We start from the raw sequence: 20,090 nt of genomic DNA on the forward strand, positions 1-20,090 counted from the left end.
CAATTATATTAGAGACCTGAGGGGCTTTGGTTTTGCATCTGAGTAAGCAATCTGGGACTACATCAAAAGACTCGATTTCTTTCAGATACGTGCAGTAAAAATGCTAACTTCAGGTGGAGAAAGCATCACCATTCAGCTACTCTGTGTGGAGGAGATGTTTCAGAACCATAACCCTTTCCCCTTTGGGCCAAGTAGGTACAGCGTTGTGAGAGAATACAGACTTAAATTAAGATGATGCAATCATACACTGACACAGAACTTGAGTTGTGATTTCAATGATAAATATCTGGAATTTCTAAGTTGATCATAAAAGTTTGCTGAAGGCTTAATAGTGATGCACAAGGCATAATAGAATAATCTACTGAAGTTTTGTTTGAAAAACAGGCACACAGATGAACAAGTACTATACTTCATGAGAAAAATGTTGACTAAATACACTTTGACTATAACTCAAAACTATATATATAATGATTTCCTAATATATTTGTCCTATCTGACAAGGAGAACAGACAGGATTGCAACCTGGACATGATATACAATGATATGAAAATTGAAAACAATGCCTCTAAAATTAAAATGTATCCATGATAGACTAGCAGGATAACCTCCCTTAGAGAACTCTGGACAAGCAATGCATCACACTGTATGAATAAATTTGAAAAGTGATTTGATAAATATCAATATATATAAAGAGAACAAAAATTGAAATATATACATATGTATAACTGAATTTGCTTGTCCTTAAATCATATAAGTTTTTAGAACAAATACTTAAGGAAAAATTCTTAAAGCCTTGAGGAATCAAATATACATGATGTGAGCTTACATAGAGCATACAGTATCACGTAAAAATAGCTGGGTTTTTTTACTAAAGAGAAAATATTAAACTGTGGAGAAGTCATACTTGGAATTTATTGAGGAATGGGACCAGTCACTGTATCTCAATCTTGTATTCTGACCTTGGTGCAAAGGTTAAAGTGAGGTAATGAAATTAGATGATATCACAATGTTGGCAGTAATTTTGAATGGAGGGAAGAAGTGAAATATTACACATAAATAAATGAATAGCCTTAGAGAATGAAGTAATAGGGCATGGGGGAATTTATGAGAACAAAGTGAAAATCCATTCATTTAAACAGTCAGAACAAGAATCTGTAGGGAAGTCTTGGGCCTACAAACAAACTGGGAATAAGAAATTCATTTTAAAAAGCCCAGGTATCTATCCATTTATAAGGATGATAGTAAATCAATAATGGAATAAAGCTGTAAAAACAGTAACTGTGTTCTCCCAAATCAGTAACCAAAATAATTCCAGCTAAGCAGAAATATTAGTACCTTTGAGCAAGACATCAGTGAGACCTCAATTAGAGTCAGTGTACAGATAAAATTACCCAAAATGAGAAAGAATCATGGCTACTATTACAAACAAACAAACAAACAAATAAATATAAATTTTAATTTAAATTATTGCAATGTACTTAACAAATGAATATTGACTGAGACTTCTTTCTGACCGCTGTGATTTTTCAAAAATTATGGATAATGGCTTAGCAACCTAGCAGAAATTACATTGGCCTGTTATTGGAAACAGGGACAGGGACAAGGTGGAGATGTTTAGCTCATTCTTTGCCTCTATCTTCACCCCACATGACAGAGTAAGGGGGTCTCAGTACCCTGAGCTGGAGGACCATGAGTGGTGAGAATGATAAACTCCTAGTTGACCTTGAACTCGTGTGTATCTGCTGCTCCACCTGGATTCCTGTAAATCTATGAGTCCTGATAGGATTCACATATGGGAACCCTAACGAGGTGTCCCTCAGTGATTTTTTTATGGTGTTGGAAATCTGGACAGGTCCCAGATGACTGGAAGGTAGGAAATTTTTGCCCCAATTTTCAAAAGAGGCAAGAAGGATAGCTTTGGAAACTACAGGTCTGCCAGTCTCACTACAGTGATGGTAAAATTATGGAGAAAATTATGCTGGGAAGTATTATTGAAAAATACTTGGAGGGCACTGTAATCATAAGTCACAGCTAGCATGGCTTCATTCATGCTTCTTGAACCTGACTTCCTTTTATGACAAGTGAACCCACCTAGTTGATTAAGGAAAGTCAATCTTTTCAAATTTCAGTAAAACTTTCAATACGTTCTCTCACAGGATCTTTCTGGACAAAATGTCCAGCAAACAGCTGAATAAACTTATATGCTGGGTGAGCAACTGGCTCATGGATTGGAAACAAAGGGTTACCTTGAAGGGAGTGACATCAAAGTATCACTAGTAGGGTTCCTCAGAGCTCCATCCTCAGCCCTGTGCTCTTCAACATTTTCACAAATGACTTGGACACTGGACTGGAATGGATACTAAGCAAGTTTGCAGATCATACAAAACTGGGGCGAGCTGTTGGCTCCCTTGAGGGCAGTGAGGCCCCACAGAGAGGCCTCAAGAAATTAGAGAGCTGGGCAATCACCAATTATATGAACTTCAATAAAAGCAAGTGCTGGATTCTGCACCTTGGATGTATGTACAGATTGGGGAATGACATGCTGGAGAGCAGCAGAGAGGATAGGGACCTGAGGGTCCTGGTCAATGAAAAATTGAATATGAGTCATTGTGCCCTGGCAGCCAGAAGGGCCAGCCTTGTCCTGGGGTGTGTCAGGCACAGAATCACCAGCCAGGCAAGGGAGGTCATTGTCCTGTCCTGCTCTGCACTGGAACACCCTCATTTTGAGCCTTGTGTGCAGTTTTGGGTGCCATAATATAAAAAAAGATATAAAGCTATTGGACAGTATCCAAATGAAGGCAACTTAGATGGTGAAGAACCTTGAGGGGAAGCCATATGAAGAAGAGCTGAAGTCAGTCGGCTTCTTCAACCTGGAGAAGAGGGGAGAAAACTGAAGGCAGACCTCATTGTACTCTATAACTTCACCATGAGGGGAAGAGGGTGGCAGACACTGATCTCCCCTCTCTTGTGACAAGTGACAGGACCTGAGGGAATCTCCTGAAGTTGTGTCAGAGGAGGTTTCAAGGTGCATTTGGACAATGCTCTCAGGCACATGGTGTGACTCTGAGGGTCTCCAAGGCCAGCAGTTGGACTTAGGTGATCCTAGTGGTTCCCTTCCAACTCAGAATATTCTGTGATTCTGTCAAGTAAAACTCAGTAGGGGAAAATTCCAGCAGCTGATCCTGGATCATCCACACTGCTTAGCTCCTTAACTCTAATTTGGAATTCTCCAACAACGTTTTTCAACAAAGCCTCACCATTGTTTGGGAGGTAGTTCACACCTGTAATTGCTCTTACATGTCAGTATGATCAACACAGAATCGGGTACTATTTAATATTTCCTAATTTTTTGTCAGAAACTCTATCAGAAGACTTTGTATCACAACACTAGCAGCATTTATACTCAGTTTTATATGTCAGGTTTTGTAGTGCAGCCTTTTTTATTAAGGCTGTACTATAGTCTCAAATACTGAATAATTTTAACTAAAAAAGAACAACAAAACAGTCTATGTAGCAAAACTACATAGTTTTCTAGAATCACAGCAACAGAGCATCAAACCTAATGTTCTATAGTGCTCTTGCTCTAAAGTTTGTGGACATACATGTTTGTGTTCTTCCTGGCCACAAGTAAAAAGTTAATGCCCTGGAATGGAGGTATTTAACAATACAGACAGAGACAGATCTAATATATTTGCTGTCTAGAAATGCACCAGTTAACAAACATTATGAAAATGAAAAAAACATTTCATTCTAGAACCCAGTGAGCACAAAATATGCATCACCTCAAATACACTGCAATTTAAAAGAAATTATTGAATAATGACGCAAGTGAAATTCTGGAGCAGCAACCCAAAGGAAACAGTGGGCTTAAGAGAATACTAACAGATTTTAGGCAAAACATAATCATTTTATGAAAGCTATTTCATGAAGCTATTGTTTCCAACAGAAAGAGACAGTACTAAAAGTAAAGGGAATTATTCTTAGGCTGATGTTTGGAGAGAAGTATATTCATAACTGAACAGAAAGTTAATAGTTTATCTCACAAAGATTCATATGGTTCTGATTTTAAAGAAGGACTAAGAGAAAGGTCTTTTTTTGCTGGACTTCCCCAAATATTTTTAAGTCTGCTTAATTTTGTCTGTCTACATGTTGAGCATCATTTCCACATAGTTACCAGAACATCCTTCATTGCCAGCAGTGACCATTTAAAACTTACTTCAGTTGCCTCTTAGACCTACTCTCTGAAGGAACCTGTCTTACTGATTAAAATGTGCACATGTATATTATTGTTGCATAAATACTTTTTTTCATACAACTACATAAAGTCAGGTATCACTAAAAAGTAAATATTTCTGAAGGATACACTGGAAAATCTGCCAATAGAAACTTCTCAGATACTCTTCATGAATAAAAATCAGACTGGAAAGGAGAATATTTTGGGGAGACCTTATAGCAGCCTTCCAGTACCTAAAGGGAAAACAAGAGAGCTAGACAGTGACTTTTTACAGGGGCAGTTAGTGATAGGACAATTAAGAACAGTTGTAACCTAAAGGAGGGTTTGCTTAAATTAGATATTGGGAAGAAAATTTCCACTGTGAAGGTCATGAAACCAGAGAGTTTGTGGACTCCCCATTTCTGGAAATGTTCAAGACCAAGCTGGATGGGCCACTTAGTAACCTGGTCTGGTGGAAGGCTCCCTGCCCATGGCAAGGGGATTGGATCTAGATGATCTTTAAGGTCCCTTTCAACCTTAATCATTCTATGATTTTATAAAAAAATGTAGTTGTTATTGACAGATCCTATTTACTTTCTTTATTTCTTATTTACATTTCTCTTTTATAGAAAAAAAATATGTATGGGTTTGTGTGTGCACAATTTTAAATTATTACTGTCACAGCATAAAGGTGAGCTGTGACATCATTTTTCCCATTTTAAAATTATAACTGTTCTCTGCATTTTTAGTCCCCAAAATTTCAGGGCTATAATAAATTGAAATTTATACCTCTTGAAGCAATTTTGGAGGACAAAATGAGACTAATAAAGAAGTCTTTAGAATCCTTCTTATTTTTAAATAGAAACTTTTTGAGGAAGATTTGCATTTACTGTTTGGAAGTGCAAGACTATCACAATGACAACTCATTACATAAGACTATCCAAAATGCAAACTCTTTAAAGCACAGAGGATATAAATTTTCTCATTGGCTGCAATAACATTTCCTCTTCCAAGAATGGTGAACAAATCTTCCATACTCTTGAATTTATGTACTTATATAAAATGTGATCTATTCTTCCATTTTTTATTCCATTATCTCACGTCTCTGTAATTTTATACAAACATTAAAAAAATTATATTGATCTTTCAGATGAAAGATCCACAATGACTGGAATTCTGTCTAGGAGGGTGAAAAGTGCTGGAAAGATCAGCAGGACAGAGAAGATGAAGAACAGTATTGAACAGCATTCTGTCTCAGGGTGTTGTAAATCATGCTTCAGACACTCAGTGATTCAGAGGTGGTGACTTCATATTAGTAGAATATTTTTTCCTCCATGAATTTATGCAAGAGGTGAATGCAGATAAGTATGAGGGCATCTGTATTGTCTTAGACTTGCATTTCACAATAAGACTTTTGCTATCTTATTTTGAAAGGACACACACAAAGAACGGACCATGTGACACACAAACAGAATGATTTTCTTAACTGCTTTTCTGAGTTATTTTCACCTTTGTTGCCTGCAATTGATTTACCTGTGTCCAGCTATCCCATCTGGATTCCATTTCTTGTTGTCCAGCCTTGTGTGGATATAAACTTCAAGCATTCACAGTGAGTCTTTGGCATTGAGTTTTGTTTTCTGGAAAGATTCAGCCTTCAGTTGTCCACTTAGACACTACCAGTTTAATTTGATGTTCCTTATTTAATATATTAGAATGAACTGTTGACTTATGCATATTGTCTTTTAATCAGACTTCGGATTGTAGATTTCTTTCTTATCCTCTTTACTTATCTCTTTCCAATCAGAAAAGCTTTAGTGCTCATACCTCAAGTGAGAATTGTTTTGTGACTTTGATCATCTTTCTTCATGGTCATATTCAAGATGTGTTTAAAACAAGAATTTACTCCTTTGCTTTTATTTTTTGACTACTACAGAACAGCCTCCAGTTTTTCTTTACTGCAAAGTTTTACCTTGGGGATAACAGCCAGTTCAGGGTGACCATGTTATATATTTGCTTTTTTCCCAACCACTTTATAGTTGCCTACATTAAAATTAGTTCTCCATTCTGCTGCAATGTCATAAACACTATTTTTGGTCTTTATGCAGTTCTGCATGGTCTGGCTGTATGTCCACATTATCTAGAATGACTCCATACTATCAACAAAATTTTCACTTACTGCTCACATCTAGTTCATTTATATACACAAATTACAGCAGAGGAACTTGCTTTTCCTGGAGAAAATTTCATTATTGCCATTGGCTACCCATGAAAACTGAAAACTAAAATGACAGGTGCATTAGAACTGTGGGCAGATGAATAAATATGACATATATAAAGCTATTTAACTACACTGCAAAGGATCTTATTATTTCTACCAGTATAACAGTGTTGGATGGATGTTAACCTGAGAGGAAGATTATTTTTCTGTTTGGAAATTTAGTTTTACATAGTGATATGAAACAAGAATGCCAACAAAAACTAGTTTAAAACAGTTGGGAGATGGAACAGCTCAAAATTCCTAGATTCAATAATTTTCATACCTGTTTCCTAAGTTATGTTGGAAGATTTTGTTATGGTTTTTGATAATGTTTTCTTTCATCTGCCTATTATGCACTAAGGTGTCCTTAAGTAAATTGTGTTAAGTGCAGCCACAATGCAAAAATTGATTTGTGGGACATGCATCAACGCCAAAAGTGAAAATCCATTTTCAGTAAAATATGAGATGAAACCCCCAAAAACTCATGTTTAAATTGTAGTGTTTTTAACAGTCCTGTTGTTATTATAATTTTTATGCATTTATTTTTGTTGAGTAAATTGATTCCATCCAGTTTTGCCTCTGCATAATTTTATGCAAAACAAATTAATCATTTTTCTTTCAGCAAACTACATTGCCATGGCTATGCAATGTGCACAGTACATCTATACTTTGAGTAACAAGGTCTAAAAGAGGTTTTTTTGTAATCCATTATTGGTACATTGTAATACCACTTAATAGCATAACACATGTTTTAAGCCTCTTCCAGCTGGCATGGTCAGCTTCTACTAAGTCCCAAGTTCCCAGATAATGTGAATTTGATGATCGCTCTCTGTCGCAGAGATGCAGGATTGCATAGCAATGGAGCTAATCACTAGTTCTGTATCTATAACATTCCTATAAAAATTCGTCACAATGACATGGATATAGAGGGCCTGACTCTCACTTAAAATGCCAATTCTCTTCTCTGCAATTTCCATCCTATTTAACACAAAACCGAGGATTCTGATGAGTATTAGCAGAAAGGCAAATCAGGTCAAGATGATGTAAGAATACAGGGAAATTGTAATGGACGTTTTTTTGTTTTTATTTCATTTTTGGCAGACATATCAATGATTTACATGTGTACATGAGCATCTATCTGGTCCTTTCTTCCAGAAAATTTTTTACAAATTTGTGCCATCCAAGTATGAGAAGACATTGCTAGATGAATGGATTAAAAGAACACTTATGAATTAAAAAGAGGAGCTTTTTCAAGTTAACGTGTGTATGACACAATAAAGAAAAGTACAGGGAAAAAATATTACATTAAGTACATTGAAACCTTGATTTATAGAAGAATCTTTTATATTCAAGACACATGCAATATAAATGTTAGCTTTATTTTCAATTAGTTATTTTGCTGGTTCAATATTCTGGATAAAAAGAAGTGCATATAAATTGACCACATATTTAGAAAGTTGCTGTTTAGTCCTAACATGCCTCTGCTAGAGACAGTAAGCTATGTTGGGGCTTCCTATTTATTTTTTGAGAAAACAAAATGAGATAAATTAAACGCAAAGACTCAAATAATATAGGTGGGGTAAGGATTCTGTCTGAATATTTTAATGTAGAATTAAGTTATTTCTAAGATCATCCCAGTTTCAGCTATGTACATATCTTCATCTTGATTCATCAACCAGATTCACTATGTAATTCAAGGAGATATATATTACCACCAAAATAAAGTTCTTCTAACGCTTTTAGGTATCTATTCTAGGATGAGATAAAACATGTTCTAGGAGTGCCCCTTTTTATTCAAGGAATAAAACCTCTAGCTGACAAGTTCAAATGTAGATGTCTGCATTATAAAAATTTAAAGATAGATGAGGTAAATCCCACTGTATTTGAATTATTTCAGTGGAAAAGAATATGAATTGCTACATAATTCTTACTAAGCATCTGGTGTTGTGGAAGGAAATTGCATTATCAATTGTATTAGAAATAGTGGAGCTAAAGATAACTTTTGGCTGCATATGATTCTATGAAATATTGCATCTATTTCCTCTGTGCTACAGCATCATTTTTAAAGTAAAATGAGTGTTAAGATTCTGCCTGGAGAAGCCTGAAGAAGAAGAGGGTTTCATGAGTTATTCCTGCTCCATTAAAGTAAAAGTGCCCTGAGCCTGTTCTCTCTCTGACTGTGGTCACATAATTACTGATTTCCATACTGGTAAACATGCTGAGACACATACCATCAGTAGATGCATCAATATTAGATTTTGATAAAGGTCTCTGACCCACAGCAACTATGGAACCATGTCTAGGAATTGCATGGAAAATGCCAGCAGGAATGGAAAAACATCAGGGCAATGTTTGTTTTACTTTTTCAAATCCTGGAGTCATAGAACATACCCTATAACTATTTGTAACACTAGCATATATATTCTTTCAGACCCCATAAATACTTCTGAGCCATACTTATAAAATGGGAATAATGACTGCATCATAGTTCTTTATGCTGCGCCACATTTCTAGCTTCTGTTTTGGGTACAAATATAGTGGGGATGGAGAGTACTTCATTATTTAGTTGGTATTCACTTGTTATTCACTCATAAGAAGTAATGACCACTTATTTTTATATTCACAAACTCATCCAATTCAATTGATCAGAAAGAGGAGAGAAAGAGATCAGAAAGATTTTTATATGTCTCCTGAAAAGGAATGACATTATTCACCACTTAAAAGATGAGAAAACAATACAAGTAGAAACAGAAGTCAAAATTAAAATAAGAAGTCAGGAAACAGAATATTCTGGTGAAACATCAAGGGTATGACCATTTTCAGAATTTTGTGGCATATAACACAAACATTCAAACACCGTAAAAACTTAATCTTGATAGTTTTTGACAGGAGAAAATGGTTGGTTGGAGATAAAAAAAAAATATTGGCAAATATACAAAAATTGCAACTTCAATGTATCTTCAGATAAGAAGTTGCATCAAATTAAAGTCTCTATGGAAAAAGGATCTTATCCATATGCATTCTAGAATATCATATGTCATTACAGAATAGGTTTTCCTATCCATGGCTAAAATACATAGAATGTTAAGTGGTCATCTGTTCCTTAAGAATTGCATCAGTTACCAATTTATTTTCCATTATAAAGTGGTCATAGTTGTAACAGTGTATTTTTTCATAAGTGCCTTTTCCACTCTTCAGTGTCAAGAAGTATAGAAAGTCAAAAGTATAGAAAAATACAGAGAATATATAGTTTTATAGAGTTTTTAGAATTACTCTCATTTTTATACAAAGGTAATTGTAGCAGATAGAGTATTTTAGGAGAATTTGAGCTAAGTTCCCTTTCACAACTCCTTTACAGCATTTTCCAGTAATTCTTTTTAACATTTGCTTATTGAGGGAAAGTTGGAATTAAGGTTTTAGATGTGTAACTTATTAACTGAAAAATCTATTTTCTGAGTAGTATACTACAGCAAATTTAATTTATTTTACAATCCTTCCTTTTTTTCTCAATGCTACTACACCTTTATTTTCGTGGTGATGTGGGTTTTGTTTGGGCTTTTTATTTCTTTGTTTTGTAGTTGGGTTGTTTTGTTGTGTTTTTTTTTTCCTGGCATTATTTGTAATACACATTTAAAAGTGATTGATTGGATACAAAACATAAGAAAAGCCTTATCCCTGAAGTTTAGCATTTGGACTTAATCTATACTGCAGGTTAAGAAAATTGATAAAATAGTTTGGACATTTACAGTCCATTTTAAAAACCCAAAAAAACCACTAGATTTTTAGTTTTCATAGCATGATATTTTCCTGCTTTTATAAAAAAAAGTTATTTATTCTTGGTTTCTAAGTCATCCATTAAGGTTCTAGGTTAGAACTGAGTTTCTTTGAGTTAAAGTGTGACATATTTATTTTTGCCTAATACAGAAAAGTTGATGCTTAGCATGATGAAACATCTTAAAAGCATAGAAAATCCTGTCTATGAGGTAGAGGTTTTGGGGGATCTTTAGCAAAAGTCCTTTAGGAATAACCACTATAAACATTTAGTCATAATTATTCTAGTCTTCTTTGGAAGCATATTTTCCAGCTGAGATCATAGGGCTGTACTCCAGCTCATTTCAGGGGAATCTGAATTAAGCCTCATGAGTTCTTTTTAATCTGGTACTCTATTTGCCCATGTAATTATACATCCTTCATGATGTCTTTGGATGAGCAGGGACAAAGTGGTTTTTAAGATGAATTTTTTAGAAGAGAAAGAATCTTGTCCTGTACATTGGGATATAGAAAGCATTCCATCACTCAATTAAATAAACTTGAACATTATATTTGTAAGCAACTAATATTAAATTCTATTTTTCTCAGATATCCATCTTTTGTTCAAGAAACACAATTGCTTTATGAAAAACAAAGCATGATTTCTCACATTCGTGAAATGCCATTTTCAGAATGGCATGCAGTGTCTGCAGTCAAGCTCACGCATAAAATTCAGCTGCAAAATGACTATTGTCTATTTTTAATGACTCAAGTTTTGGTATATGGTTCCCAAGGTGATTTATAGTTTATATGTTTCTACATATTTAACTACCTAATAAAGATAAAATAAGCATTTTGGGATAACAAAGAATAGAAGTTGAACCAAATAAATGTTTATTACAGAATTTACTTGCAATATCTTGCCCTTTTAATGTCCTTAAATATGCCCCAGACCCCTTCTATAAGTTCATCTGACTTCTCTCAGCAGCGCAGTCCATATGTCTCTTAATATCCAGAAATTAACAATGATAGTTATACCAAGCAGTCTGGCAAACTGTTGTCTGTATTTGAGGGAACAATTTCTCCCTATGAATTGCAGTAAAAGGCAATTTTGTCTAATTACATTGAGCGTATTGAAATGCTATCTTTTCCCTCATGGGTGCTAATACCAGATTTGTAATTGTTGATAGGACTGAATTTTAAATGTCCCTCCACTTGGGAATTGGAAGACACAAGTTTGCTCTTGAACATATTAACCTTATTTGTTAAAGTTTTAAATATTTTTACTGTGTTCTCACAATGCTTATCTCTATGCTATCATGAAAGACTTGATTTTTTGAAAAAGATTTTTCCAAGTCTGTTTTAATCTGTTTTACATAATAATGCATGCACTTTTAAAACAATTTCTATGATTGAAAATTTTCAAATGTACAAATATTCATAACAATTTTTAATAATTAAAACAATATTATTTTAAAATCTTGTCCAAATGCTCTTGAGCAATTAGTTGATTGGTTTTGAAAATGCTGATTCACTGAAGAGTTTATACAAGATACATATGTGAATGCGCAGTCAATGTATGCCCCTTTACCTGTACTGTCCTGGATTATAAACTATAAAATAATGTTCCAGCATAAAAGACATGTAATTTACATTGAATTTCTCCTAAAAAAGTCCCAGTTTTATTCATAAAAAGCAGAGAGGAAAAAGAAAGAAAGAGAGAGGAATAAGAAAACAGTAGTTTAACTTGTTCACCTTCAAAACAGTTCCATTTACAAAGATATGAGGTGATAACTGAGTTTTTTAAAGAGATTAGCTTTTCTTTCATGTAGTGTTAATAGTAAAACTGTTCCCCAGTGTGGGGAAAAGAAAAGAAAACCCCAATATGTTTTTTTAATTTTATTTCATAAACTGATCCATAAAATTTGTGAGAATTGATATGCATGCATAAGAAGTAACAACAGGAATAATAGTAGCAATGGAGTTTTATTGTGTCCACACTTTAATATGATAATGCCTATGTAAAGGACAGATCAAGAAAAAAACTACAGTGACCCACACCAAGCTAATGATATCTTAGCAGTTAGCACAGTAATAAAATTTTAGAAAGAACTACTTCACATACAAGGAAAACTGAATACTTTTTAATGAAGATTAGTAAATTCTGTACCTGTTTCTAGTTAAATATGGGCAAAATACCAGATGATTATGAAGAAATATTTCACTAATTTAATGGTTTAATTCATTAGAAACAGGAGTTTAAAGTTCAAAATGGGTTCTTAATCAAATCATGACCCCACTTTAAGGCACACTACATAGACATATAATTATCCTTATATACACAGAAGGGAAATAGATCTATATTTTTCATGGAATATTCTGTTTTCACATGTAAACAAGTATAATCTTTGTACAACTGCATTTTTGTCCAGTAGCTCAAAAAGCTCAAAGGAAGATGAGTGAAACTATAGTAAGTCTCAGAATGATTGCAATTGCCCAGATAAGCACAAACACAAGCTGCTGTCTGGATTCTAAATAGATATCTTTGATGCTTAGGAAAGTTATCTATTCTGTTTTATTTTTTCCCCCCATCATAATTACCAGTAAAATAGTTACTGATCCCACACTTTGCCTTTGACATAAGGATTGATGGAGACAACATATAAAAAAATCCGTGTTAAAACAGTCTGCATTCTCAAAATAGAAGTCATAAATAATTGGTATGACTAAAGGCAGACAAATGCTAAGGCTGTCTTTATAGTCAGTAGGAATAAATCCACATGATGGTCAAATCAATAAATCAATATTTTTGTATATGCTGTATGCTTTTTACTGGTATTTTTTACATGCATTAATAAGCCATTAAAGCATTAACTCTAAAACTGGTATTAGTGTAGATCTGATCAAATAATTATTTTAAGGGAAGGTGGAGGAAGAAGAATGTCTGTGAAGACATTGAGAAAGCAGCCCTGTAGAGGATACCAGGTTCTGAACATGTATTGTGCTCTCATATAAAGGCGTTGGGTACAGTGGTCTTGTGAATATCTATATTCCACTGCAGAATTAAAGTTTGAAAAAATTCAGCCTTAGGATTTTATGCTAAATGTTCTTCCTGATATCCCAAATTTCTAGAGTCATTGAGGTTGGAAAAAGCTGCCCAAGATCTCTGACTCCAGCCTTTCACCAACCTCTGCCTTGTCAATTAAACCATAAAACTAAGTGCCACATCCAGTCTTTGGTGATTGGATGGTGACACCACCACTTCCCTGGCAGTCCAATCTAGTGCACTGTCTTTGCTGAGACATAGAATATATATCCAGTAGATATTGAGGAAAACCTTATCTTTTGCTCCATTTTTAGTGGGCCACTAGATTTTCATATGCCAGACCTAAAGAGATGTCTTGTTTAGCAGGTAAGATTGAAGCAGCCCACAATAGTCTGTCATGAGATATTTTTTATTCACTCTCCTCCCCTAATTATTCGTTCCTACCATCAAGATTTGGAATTTCAGCTAATCAGTGCTAATTTGCATACCTTGCTTTTACTTAAGTTGAACTACTCTTATATCTCATTTCTCAATCTATATTACATGACTGTCCATATTTCCATATTACTTGATAAGCAAAATGTCAAAAATTTTCTCATATCCCAAGGAGAAAATACTCAATATGAATGCTTTAAGGCAAACTCCTGACCAAAGTGATTAATGAGTTTATTAATGACAGGCTATTTAACTGACAGTCAGTGAACCATATATTCAAGATTAGTAATGAAACATGCAAACTATAACATTACTTTTGCACAATGAAGCACTGGGGTCTTATCATTTTGCTAAGTGGGACCAGGCTACTCTCAGTGATCTTTGGGGAGGCTGTGCTACCAAGCTTGAGCAGTTGTCAGATGTCCTGGGAACACAGGACAGCAGGGAAAGAGCTCTGAGATTCTTCCTTTCCAAGGCTTCTATCTCTGTGCTAGAAATGTTCATGCTTCTTTTCTATTTCTGACCAGACTGATTCCTCCTTTGCTTCAAAAGTCTCTTCAGTATGTCCTGGTTATTGTTGAGTCCATCTGATGATCAGCATTTATTTTAGGCTGATGCTTTTCTTCCATTTTAACAACATGACTTTTTGGTAAATACCTTCCAGATAGTTTTGTTTGCTGTGGGTAGATCATGTAGGCACACTCACACCCTTCTATCCTTCTATCCCAACCATTTCTTTGTAATTTAGAAGTTATCCAATGGTTTTAAAAAAGCAGTGACTACCCAAAGAAATGTCTGAGAAATAGGATAATTATCTCTTGCATTCTCTCTTTTCTTCTCCAAGCAGTGTGCACACATGTACTTGCAGATATACACGCACTTTTTGACTTTCAGGGAATATTTGAAATATGGAATTTATAGAGCTGGAGTTGATGGCCTAAAATAATGGAATAATCTTAAACATGTAACACCATATCAAGTTAAAATCTGGGCACTTTAGTTTCTTCTGTTTAGACATCACTTGTAGAATCAGAAAAATCAAGTCTAATTCCATTGTGTTGTAAATGCTGCCAAATGTTTTATAAATTTTTAAGAGGGAATGGGAATAAAATCATGAAAATAGAAAGGTAACTTATGTTAGATCCTAAAGATACTTGGTAGTAAGAAATCCAATTAAATAATATTGAAATTACCTGGAAAATTCACATTTAAATATTGCTATATTTGTAGACACACATACATACACACATGCACACACACACACACACACACACACACACACACACACACTTTTGAACAGTTATTGAAATGAATGCGTACTGTTTCAATATTATATTAATTTAACAACATGACATGTGCATCAATTGCTTTTTGATCAAAGCTTTTTCCATTGGACAGTCTTTTGATGTAAAATTTGGGTCTTCATTTTAAGTGCTGGGACACATAAACTTTTTTCCAAGGACGAAACTCTAGACAGGCCCTTGCAGAAAGAAATATAAGAACTATCTAAAGTGTTCAACGGACATTTCCAGAAAATTGCCAAAGGCAAGGTTTAAATGAACAGCAGATTGGTGCTGTTTAAGTTCAATGGACACAGCATGTCACTTTGAGACACTTTCTTATCCTGTTAGTGGATTGATCAGAACAGAGCTCTGTTCCTGGTTCTGCCATAAAGGATAAATGACATTCTCTACCTTGTCAACCTGTCAGCATGGCTTGACCTATAATAAAGACCTAACTTTTGCTCTGAGTAACTCTTAAGATATTGATTCCCCAAAGGAGATGTGGCTGTTACACAGTAGCTGGGATTGATTCTGAAAAAACACTGGCACATTGTTAAGACTCAGAAGCATTTTCTGACCCCTTAGTGGGGGAATAAAAGGTGTGAAAAACATAAAAGCTTTTCTTCCAGTCTATTTAGTAGGCTGCAGCTCAGGATGATAGATGTCACATCAAGTGTTCTCAAATTTTGATCATTGACTCAACACCTTCCATCCAGGAAACATAACAAATATCACATCACCACTGAAATATGGGTGTCAGAGGACTTAGGAAAATCTTCTGATAAAGATCAAGGTAGTCTGAACTTAACTACTGAATATCAAAGTTTCAATTTTTTTTTCTTTTTTTTTTTTTTTTTTTTTTTTTTTTGTTTTTTTTTTTTTTTTTTTTTTTTTGCTTTTTTTAGTTTCAATTTTTTTTTTTTTTTTTTTTTTTTTTTTTTTGTGTTCGTATCTGTTTTTTTTTTTATTTATGTACTGACTTTTATACCTATAGGAACATTCATTGAAACTTATACAAAACCTCAGCAAGGCTTTTGGAGTTTTTTTTGTTTTATTTTGCAATTCTGACAAATTTCTCTGCATCACATCAATGTAAATCAAGATGTTACAAAGAATATATGAAAATATCTATAATGTATTAGAATTGGATTTATTAATGCTTCTTAATGTAAAAAAAAAAAAAAGAAGCTTCACCAAACTTTTTCCACATAGTATTAAGTTGTTGGTCTCTTTGGTTCTTTTGAGCGTGAATTAAATTTTTCATGTGAATCAAAAATTTTGCTTAATTATGACATTAATTTTATTTTACTTTTTAGATCTGAATTCCAACCTTGACAAAATCCATTCCATGAAGGTGTCCTTCTTCCAGCCAGGAGAACATGGAGGATTGCTTACTGTTTCTGACCATCTAACCAATACATCAACTCAATTATTTCTAAGAATTGTAGCACTTTTCTCCCAAGAAAAGGTTGGGACTCATTAGAAGATACTACACAGAGATAGGTCTTGTGGAGGTAAAGATGAATCTGTTTGAAAGACTGAAGACACTGAATTAGAGGCTGTGAGTTACCATTTAAAGTAAAATACTGCTTATATAGTCAGAAAAATGATTGCATAACATTGTAATCAATGTATGCAATATTGTCTTTTTATTATATGTATTAAATATCAAAGTAAAACACTGCTTATATAGTCAGAAAATGATTGCATGACATTGTAATCAATGTATGCAATATTGTCTTTTTATTATATGTATTCAATATGGTTCTGATTTTCTTAATTTTCTTTATAATGTAATAAAGATAGATAATAAAGTAAAATACATGACAGCAACTCTGATGAGAAGATCAAAAAGTTAAGGCAGATGCCAGATTAAATCCCTGTAAAACAAAAAAACTCACAAATGCACATTGCCTATTTGGTTTTTTTTGTATATTTAAGAGCAAATGGGAAAGTCTAGGAAAACAAGCCTAAGATAATATTGTCTTGCACCCAAAAGGGTGAGTGGTGATTATATTGTTTATATGCCATTTTAAATTGCTGTTTTGTTCCATTTTGATGTATTGCTGAGAGATACTGCTTCAAGTTTCTGTTCAAACATGTTCCTGAATTTAGAAGCCTTGTGCATTTGAAGTGGGAAGAGAGAAAGGTCTGTGAGGGAAGGTTACCGATGCTCATAACATGTTTTGGACCCATCCACATCATACTTCTCACAAAGAGAAATTGTCTAAACTCTACATACATGAACATATATACATATAGTTTGTATATATCTAATTTATACACACGCCTCATCCCTTATGTGCATTTTGGTCTATATAAAGTATAAATTGTACTGAATATATGCCGTGACATGTTGCATTTACCACATCATCTACATCTTTTTTCCACATACAGATGTCTTCATTTGTTTGTAAAGTTATCTTTGCTGGATGGGTAATAGAATGTTTCAGAATATTAATGTGTTTGTATTAGAATTATCTGTCTCAAAGAAGTTATACATATTTGTCTATTATAAATAGGCAACATGTACTCTAACCATTGATTTTTATTACTCTAGGGTCTGTCTGTATTATTATACAGTAATTTACGTGTTGAAAATCCTGCTCTTTTAAAATTCATTACAGCTAGTAATACTTTATATTTTGTGAAAAATTTCCTGGCATTAAATCCAACTTCTAAAACATGACAAGTACATAGTAGCTACTTTATACACTGTTGTTAACAGGAAGCTTGACATCACCTTAGAGCAAAACCATGGAATACTTCTCTTTTATATTTAATGCTAGGAATAGTTCTGTCTTGTGTCACCTACAGTCCTTCCATTCATGCTGAGAAAAAAAGTAATTCTTTGTATTAAGTAGTGAAATAATATCACAGAAAGTACCTCAGGGTACACACACGGAGACTAAATGATGGCTATATTATATCCTCAGTTGTGAGCACTCAACTTCTCAAGCACAACTGCAGAAATCCTCACAGGATGGTTGCTCCATGAGGTGAGGATGTTCCCTTGGAATATCATGGCAGGGATTGGCAGGCAGGACCCACCCTCCACCACCACTCAGCCAGGAGGAGGGCAGCCAGGGAGCACCAGGGCGTGTCTAGCCCCGGCATCAGGCTCCTTACAGGGGCTGGGTACAGGGTGAGACCAAACCAAGACACGTCTGGAGGTGTGCCTGGCTTGGTGGGGCACACAGCCAGGCAAAGCAGAGCTGTGGGCAGCTGGAAACTGGTTCTGCCATGGTGTCACTGGAGCAGGGGGTGTAAGATGTGGACATAAGAGTCCAGCAAAGGCTGCTGAGAAGATGAAACAGTTGGAACATCTCTTATGAGGAAAGGCTGGGACTGGAGAGGAAAAAACTCCAGAAAGATCAATTTATATAACCACCTGAAGAGAGGGTGCAAAGAAGATACTGGCACTTTTCAGTAAAGCACAGAGACAGCTCAAGAGTCCCAAACTGAAACATAAAAGGCTCCCTTTGTACATCAGAAAAGATTTTTACTTTGTGTGTTAGTGTCTGAACACTGGCAAAGGTTGTTCAGAGAGGTCATGGAGTCTCTCACCTTGGAGATATTCAAATGTCATTTAAACACATAACGGGGCAACGGGTTTTAGGTGGTCCTACTTGAATAGGATGGCTCCACACTCTAATCATGAAGTCCAGCACAATATCAATCATTCTATCTCTCTGAGAGTTATCAATTTTTTTTTTTTTTTTAGTTTTCTGAACTCTTATTTTTCATAGAGAAATGGGAAAAATAGAGCAAATAGTTTTTGCACTCAAAAAAGTATGCAAAGTATTTTCTTGTTTAAAAATCTGTAAAATTATAGAATAATTCTAAAGAATTATTAAGATAATTATGAACAACAGAATTACTGTTGTCTTATTCTTTTTTGATAATTTTAATTTTCAATCAAATTGGTTGTAAGATTAACAGAAATGAAGGCTGCATTGTTGTAAACAAGACAATTATGAATGGTTTACCTGCTTCTGTTTCTCAGCATCTTAGAGCTGCAGCTTCCTAATAAGGCATAATGCAAGATTTTATAGAATAAAATGCCTTGAATTAATCAAGAGAATTAGCTACTTTGAAAAATCTAATCATCCACATTTTGCCATCTAATTATGCTTACCATTCTCCTTTAGAAATGTTATTATTCCAGCTGTATTTAATACAGTGTCTGTGACATTTGATTAAAAGTGATGTTTAATGCTGACTACATAAGACTGTGACACATACTGAAATGTAAGAAACCAAAAAATGTGCTTTGTTTTTGAAGTGGTAATATACTATTCACCATTGTATAAAAATTTAAGCATTTTTAAAATATATTTTACAGCTATTATAATTTAATAACATTCCAGTAGTAATTATCTTATTGAATAGTAAAGAGCTTAGAAAAAGATTGACAGCCAATGATGATGATAAATAAACATGTGACATTTTGCTGAATTGTCATAAATGCTGGACATAGATCTATGACAAAACATACTCTCTTCTTTTTTAATGAAAAAGGAGCTCAAATATTTTCCCATCATTATATTTGGGGACTCTGAAAACAAATGTGAGACTCATCAGTAAATAGAGTTTGCTTCCTTGGAATGGGGAAAACAAATATTTCCTGATATTATCATTTACCACTTGGTTCACTGAGGATCAGTGATAATTGCACACTGATTGTAATGAAATAAGTGACACATAATTAGCTTTTTCAAATAAAACAAATTGCAAGAAAAATAGCAACAAAGTAATATGAGAGTGTGATAATTAAAGACAGGACAGATAATCATAGGATCGTAAATGATAAATACTGCCTTTTACCTTACTTCTTATTTACTTGTATTGCTTTGTTTAATTTTTTTTTTTTTTTAGTACTCACTTTTTAATATATTGGCATTGAATTAACCCCTTGGCAAAAAAGAGAAATTTCCTACCAATTGCATATGGACATTTGTTGTGGGTTTTTATTTTATTTTTCATGAAACAAAGGCAACCAGCTCAGTCCTTGGGGTCTTTTAATGTGCATTTGATTCTGTTATTTTTAGGAGGAAAGGAAAATAATACTAATATCTGTGAAATAATAAATTCCTTAAAGATAAC

The sequence above is a fragment of the Passer montanus genome, unplaced genomic scaffold, assembly GCF_014805655.1.
Source record: "Passer montanus isolate IOZ18808 unplaced genomic scaffold, ASM1480565v1 scaffold92, whole genome shotgun sequence".
NCBI classification, from domain to species: domain Eukaryota; kingdom Metazoa; phylum Chordata; class Aves; order Passeriformes; family Passeridae; genus Passer; species Passer montanus.